Genomic DNA, 7,924 nt, shown 5'->3' with positions numbered 1-7,924 from the left:
TTGAGAAATCTTTTGGAGTTGGAGAGAGTAGAATTCCGCTGCAGGAATTAGGCTTCTCAGAAGCTCTTGTGACATTTCAGTTTTTAGTAAATAATTGAGTAAAGTTGTGTTCTGTTTTTCAATCCATAAAACTATGGTCACATTCTCTTTTTCAATTATTTTTACAACAAATGAAGTAAAAGTGTATTAAAAACATGACTAAAAAAGACAGTCTGATTTTGTCACAAAGGACAATGATTATCAAAGACAAAGTGCCCTGAAGTTACATATATGGCTTCTTTGTATGAAAAAAAGGAGTGTAAACAACACAGAAGAGCCCCAAATCAGCAATCATCCAACTCTCTAAAGGAAGATCCCAGGAATCTCCTTGGTAAAGAGCCTGTCAAAGGTTGCTGATGTATCACTAAGAGTAAGTCAAGATTTTTGGAGAGTTCACAAAATTCTATCTGGGGAAAAAAAAATAGATCAATGGTTTTGTGTGACAATTAGGGATTTCTGTCATTGCTTCTGAAGATACTCATAAGAAAGCAGTGTGTTATTTTTTTCCATGAAAGTCATTTATTCTAAGTCTACAGAAACTACTTTTAGGCATGTGATTAAAAAGCTCAAAACATTTGAAGATTTTTGATTTTGATTTTGTTTTTTGGTGCTCAAATTTCTCATAAAACTCAAAATAATTTAATAACATAGATATACAACACACACACACAACTCTAGAAAGATGTGTAGAAGGAAAAAGAAAAGGAGGAAACATTACAAAGCAAAATGCTATCTAAATAGATTCCTTTTGAAAAAAATTATTTAAAAGAACCGATGGCTAGATGAAATTAAGAGAATAGATAGAGCAGAAAATAACCTATTGTAGATTATACTTTAATTCTTTAATGTATAATAAAGGTGAGAGCATAGATTTTTGAGAAAAAATTATTCATTAAGTGGTGCTAGAATAGTGATTTATTATTTCAAAAGACAACAGAGCCTTACTTTATAATTTATATAAAAAATTTGTATATAGTGAAATATATAATACGATCATTAACAATAGGAAGGATGTGTATGTGTTTATCAGACTTCAGGTTAGAATAATACATTTTAAACAAAATAAGTGAAAATAACAAAGAAGAATACTTTATCAAAAACTTTCTGGATATCAAGAAACATGATTAAATAAAAATAAAAGGAAAAAACTTAGAAAAATGTTCAGTAAACATAACAAAAACATTACCAACAGAAAAAATATACCCTACTGGGAGACTGATTAAATAAATGCCAAAAAAAAATGCAAATGTCCAAGGCATATTAAAAATATTTTATCTCATTAATAATATACATTTATTTGGTAGGTATGTACATTTATAAAACTCAAATAAGAAAACAATACTGCAATGTATGCAAAAAGTCTTAAACATTTTCTTATTCTGTTACTGAGTAATCCATTTTTAAGGATATATTTTAAAGAAATACAGACATAGGTAGAAATTTATATCCAATGACAACCTACTCTTAAACTAAAAGAAATTAAGAAAAAATCTTACGTTTTCCAAATATCAGAATGTTTACAAATCCTCTAAAATTTTATACAACAGCTAAAATAACTTTTTCACAGAATATTAAATAATATTAGAAATGTTCATGACAAAATATGAAGAAATACAGAATATAAAATGGCTTACAAAATAAGGTTTTCAATATTATTTTTTAAATTATATATGTACAAAAGGTATTGCTTTCTCTATAAATTTATACATATGTATCAAACTTATGACTTACAAAAATACACACTTGCACAGATGTCTGTTGGTATGAAATGAATTATGTTCTCTCAAAATTTATGTGTTGAAGCCAACCTGCAATGCGACTATTTGGAGATAGGGCCTTTAAGGAGGTAATGAAGGTTAAATAGTCACAGAATAGGGCCCTAATCTCATAGGGCTGATGCCTTTATAAGAAAAGGAATAGAAACCAAAAATACCTCTCTTTCAACACGCTCGCAGGGAAAGGCCATGTTAGCACACAAGAGAAGGTGGTTGTCTGCATGCCAGGAAGAGAGCTCTCATCAGAAACCAACCTTGCCAGCACCTTGATCTTGGACTTCGAGTCTCCAGAATGTGAGAAAATAAATTTCTGTTGTTTAAGCTATCCAGTCTGTGGTATTCTGTTACAGCAATTTAAGTAGATTAACGCATCTGTCTATAATAATTTTCTAAATTGTTTTTAAAAGTGAAAAACTGGAGATAAATTTAAGTTCATCAATATAAAAATTTTATATATTTTTATAAATTCATTCACAGACTGGAATATTCTGCAAATGTCAATATAATTAAGTGGTATTTTATGTACTGATAAGGCAATACTTTATAAGATAAAAAAATCAACAAAGTATTTTATTTACGTTTTTAAATGATATGTTATGTGTTTAAATATGTACTATGCTATCTTATGCAAAGAAAAATAAATATGTTGAAATATAACCAATCCCTGGATAGCACTGGTCAAATTTAGAGATGTGGAGAAGAGTAAGGGATTTATTATATAGGCCAGAGGAACGGTGAATGAAAATGGTTGCTTTTTACTAAATACACTTTTTATTCAATTTCTAAAACTTTACAATAATTGTAAAGTCTTAAAATTTAAAAAATGAAGTGAGTATCTGGGTCATGAAATTAAATTTCTTTTTTTAGTTTTCCTCATTGTGCCTTCTATATTTTAGATGAGTATACTTCTTATTTTAACATTTTGTTGCAAATGGCATTCTTAAATATAAGTGCACAGAAGTTTATAGATTGATAGTTTTCACAAATTAAACATATCTGTGTAATTAGCACCAAGATCAATAAACAAAACATGACCAGTCCTTAACCCCCATTTTTATCCCATACCCTTTTAAGGATAATAACTATCATGACTATTAAGAGCATAGATAACTTTGGTTTTGCACTTCGTTAGAAGCAAAATCTTAAAATATCGACATTTTTATGCTTGACTTCTTTTATTCAACATTATATTGGTGAGATTCATATTGTCTCATAAGAAACATATTTTATAATAGAACATTTACCTGTATTTCAATAAAGCATTTGATTAGTTAAATCCTGAAATAAAATTTTGGATGAAATAAATTGTTTTGCTGCAGAAACTCAGAATAATGGAATTACCCTTTGACTTACCAAAATAACAATAAAAGATTGTTCTTGCCAATTCTGTTAATAATTCACTACTTCCCGAAGCTTTCCCAGTGGCCAAATGCTATGATGCTCCTTGAAATAGTGCTTATACTTACTTTTTATACAAAAATAACTTTTAGAAGCATTTTAGGTAGATCTATCTTTTTTTGTTTTTTATTGCTTTTGAGAACTAAGGGATTCTACTTTTTCTTAACCCAGAATAGTATATTTGACATGTACAAGTCAAAAATGAACCTGATTGAGATAATTATTTCCAAGTCAATTTTAAGTCTCACTTTTTTTCAAATTCAAGATGGAGAATAAATGGCCTGATAAACTGGTTCAAAAATACATTAGGTTTGGCCAAGATATATTGGAGACTAGCTGTGTAAGATTATATCTCATTCAAGAAACAAGGATAAAACAAACCCTAGGGAATTCATAGGGAGGCTGATTCTATACCTTGGACAATGATAAATGAAGATTTGAAGTATTGTAGGTAGACAAATTTTCCCCAAACCTCTGTGTCAGGGTAACTTACTGAGATATATTCTACTTTCTACTTGTTACTGTAGGAGACTGCAGAGAATGAAAATGTAATTATCATCTTTTCCATATCCCCCTAGAAAAAAAATCAACTTTTATATTCTGAAAATCTGCCATTATTTATTTATTTATTCATTTTTATCAAAAACTTAGGTTCAGAATGATGAGATAATTGGCTTTGCAAGAGATGAGGGGTCCCACATGGGAAGGAATTGGAGTAATCTGAATTTCACAAGAGGTGAAAAACAGTGTCCTAGGAGTAGAGAAATCCCAACTTTTTTTTTTTTTTTTTCCTGGTGGGTATAGAACAGCCAGATTATCACTGGCATGATGTTCTGTACCCTGCCCAAACACCTTTTATCCCAATTGCTGACTTCATAAATTTTTAATTTTTTGTGTTAATCCTCCCAGAACAGAGGCCAGGATGGTATTAAAATTGCATTAAAGAAAATGTCTGAGTGAAAGGAAATAAGAAGGGGTCAGATAAGGCTGAGACATTCATTAGACCCCAGTACAAGTCTGAGAGAAGGAGAGAACAAAAAGTTGGGTGGAAGTGCCTTGGATGTCTAGCAGTCTAAGAAAGGCTGTATCATCATTTTTTTAGTCTCTAATATCTACATGTCTATATCTATAGCTATATGTGTACATATATATACAGAAATATATTGACAGAGATAATTATATACAGAAATAGAATTATTATATTTTGAGACATTTGAAAGAAAGTTGCAGATTTCCTGCTCTTTTACCTCTTGCTACTTTAGTATATATTTCCTAAGATAAAAGACATTCACTTTTATAGTCATAGTAGAATTTCCCAAATCAGAGAATTTAACACTGATAAAATAATGTGCATACTTTATTCAGATTTCACTGATTGTACCAATAATGACTCTTGTAGCAATTATTTCTCTGATTCCAGATTCAGACCTGTATCACATATTGAGTTTAGTTTTCATTGTCTTTGATCCCTTTTAGCATAGAAGGAGATTCTTTGAATTCTTTGGAATTCTTTCTTATATTTTTAGAATCTGAGCATTATAATTCTTTCTATGCCTCATCTCACTATGTACAGTGCTACAACAAGCACATAATAAATACTAACTAAATATATATGTTCTATATGCAGCTATGAATCATAGAGACATATGGACACCAGTCCAAAATTATTTTCTCCCTTTCTTTGTATTAAAATTAAAAAAAAAATTCAAAAGTGTCCATCAATTTAATAACCAATAATCCTACATTATCTTTTCAAAATATGACTATGAGAATTCAAGTACAGTGCATTCTCATTCCACAGAGAACATCTTTGGAGAAACTCAAATGATTTTAAAAGATGATGCTATTAGCCCGTTCTAACCTCTTCAATGTGGAAAATCAGTATTCATGTACGTGGAGAGTTTGACATGAGGGAAGTTTAACAGAAAATGTGCAAACTGCACAATTTAATAATGTTTGTGGAACATTCATTCAGGACTGAAATACTACTGATAACTAACTTCTACATATTACATAGCTTTAGTTTAATAAATTATATTTTCTATCATTTATGCAAATTATCTTCTCTTGAGGTATAAAATTAATTAAGCAGTTAAACAAAATGCACAGAAAATAAGACATATGGTGGAACACCATAGAGTTGGTTTCTGACCATAAATGGAGATGGGTAAAGAAGTTAGTTACTGAAGGTTCTAGCCCAAGAAATTAGCCAAGAAAAAGAAATGAAATGCATCCAGATTGGAAAGAAAGAAGTAAATTACCTCTATTTGCAGATGACAATAAAGAAGAAATAAAGTACTAATATACGCTACAACATGGATGAACCTTGAAAACATTATGTTAAGTAAATGAAGCCAGTCACTAAGGACCACATATTATATGATTCTATTTACAAAAAAATTTCAGAACAGGTACAGAAGGTAAAGACAGAAGTAGATTAGTGATTGGCTAGGTCTTGGGGGGATTGGCAAATGATGGAGTTCCTTTTTAGAGTAATGTAAATATTCTAAAATCGATGGATACACAACTGTGAATATACTAAAAGACATTAAATTACGCATTTAAAATGAATGAATATTATAATATGTGATTTATATCTAAATAAAGCTGAGAGAAATTGAGAGACAATGAAAGGAGAACTCTGAAAGGTGGTAAGGAGGTGTTATTTAAATGAACCAAAGACAGTCTCTGTGTATTAGTACCTAGGTTATCTGTTTCCTCACTGCAGGGCAAGATTTGTTAGCTCAAAAGTTGGCTAACGCCAAACTCAAATTTTTACACATTGAATTATTTAAAAAATAGCCCAAACAATTTTTAGCCATTTAGAGGCTGCTTGGTTTGCATGTCCCACAAAGCCCCACCCAACAGTAGTCACCTATTGGTAAGATAGAGCCTTGCAGTTCTAAAGCTCCAAGACACTGCTGCCCTTCAGAGGTCTCTGACTCAGAGACTCCCACTGTGCTACAGAGTGACCTCAGCCAGGCAAATAAGCTCCCTGGTGTATCTTTTTCTCCTCCAGAGAGTTCCCTTGTCCTCCTCCACTTCTCAGCGGTAGCGTCCTTACCGCATGCCTGTGGAAAATCTCAAGCTGTGAGGGACTTCCCCTCTCATGCAACCATATCCAAGCACCCTTTGTTAAACTTGTTGTGTGTTACTGTCTCTCCTGGTCATATATTTCTCCTTGGTCAGGCCCCAAATCCCTTGAACCCCCTAGAGAAGGTAAGCTGTACTGAGATCCCTGGCCTACAAGGACAGCACAGTAATCTCCTATCTAAAATCGATAAACTTCTAGCAAGACTGAAAAAATAGAGAATTCGAGAATCATCAACATAAGAAATTAAATACAGGTAGTCATTATAGATTCAGCAGCCATTAAAAAGATAATAAGAAAGTACTCTGCACAAGTTTACACTCATAAATTCAACAACTTAGAAGAAATTGACCAAGTCAGTCCTTCAAGACCACAGACTACCAAAACTCAACCAAGATGAATTAGGCAATCTGAATAGCTCTATAATCAATAAAGAAATGTGATTTGTAATTTTAAATCTCAAAATAAAACCTCCTTGAACTAATATTCAACCTTGCTGATTTCACATATCAGTTCTAAAAGGGGTGTGTGTGTGTGTGTGTGTGTGTGTGTGTGTGTGTGTGTGTGTATGTGTGTGATTCCTTGGGATTTTCCACATAGATAATCTGTATGTATTTTATTTTTTTTTACTTGCCATATTACTGTGGCTAGAATTTCCATTGCAATGTGAATAAAAATTATAAAAGACAACCTTGCCTTGTTCTTGATCTTGGAGGGAAAGCATTCATTCTTTCACCATTATTGATATAAATATCATATTAGCTTTTTTGTAGATCTTCTTAATTATATTGACATAATTCCTCTCTATTAAATCTTTAAATATTTGGTAAAATTCTTTAGCGAAATTATCTGAACCTAGAGAACTCTCTGTATTACTTTTTACAACTGCATGTAAATGTACAATTATTTTAATAAAAATTTTAATTAAAAATAAAATTAAACTTGGAAGTTAAATTGAAAGAAACATTTAAAGAATTTTTTCTTCTTTAAAAGGAGTAAAGCAGACATTTAAAGACAAAAAGAAACAACAAGCCTAATATTAAAACGATAGGTTATAAATCAAAAAAGAAATAAAAAATAACAGGAAGGAGCATATTTCATGGAAAAAAATACAAAACAATGACAAGATCATTATTGATGACATAAGTTGCTTCTGTAATAAAATAAATAGAAAGATGTAAAAGGAAAAAAGACAAGGTAGTATAGATACTCAGTAATGTTACTTTTGAAAATGATGTTTTATGTTTGGCATTAACACAAGAGAATTTGGAATATGTTTTAAGATAGTATCCCTTTTTTCTACCCTCATATACCTAGTTTTGGGGTGTAATTTCTGTCATAAACAGGTTCTTGTTTGATAAGACCAGGATACACAGACAAAAATAAACCAAGGAGATAATAAACAGGTCTCTTGTGTTTCCCAAATTTATATCTGCCTCCAGTCTTGACCTCTATTCTGAATTTCAGACCTATATACTCATTTATCTAATCAACTCTTGTACCTTTATCCTGTAGCCATTCTAAATTCAATTCAACAGTTTCACAAATAAACCTTCTCTTGTTTCTCCTTCAAACCTTTTATAAGAACATCACATTCTATCAATATTTCAAATTGGAAACC

This window comes from Pteropus vampyrus, unplaced genomic scaffold, assembly GCF_000151845.1.
Source record: "Pteropus vampyrus isolate Shadow unplaced genomic scaffold, Pvam_2.0 Scaffold102, whole genome shotgun sequence".
Lineage (NCBI taxonomy): Eukaryota > Metazoa > Chordata > Mammalia > Chiroptera > Pteropodidae > Pteropus > Pteropus vampyrus.
Note: the sequence above shows the minus strand (reverse complement) of the source record.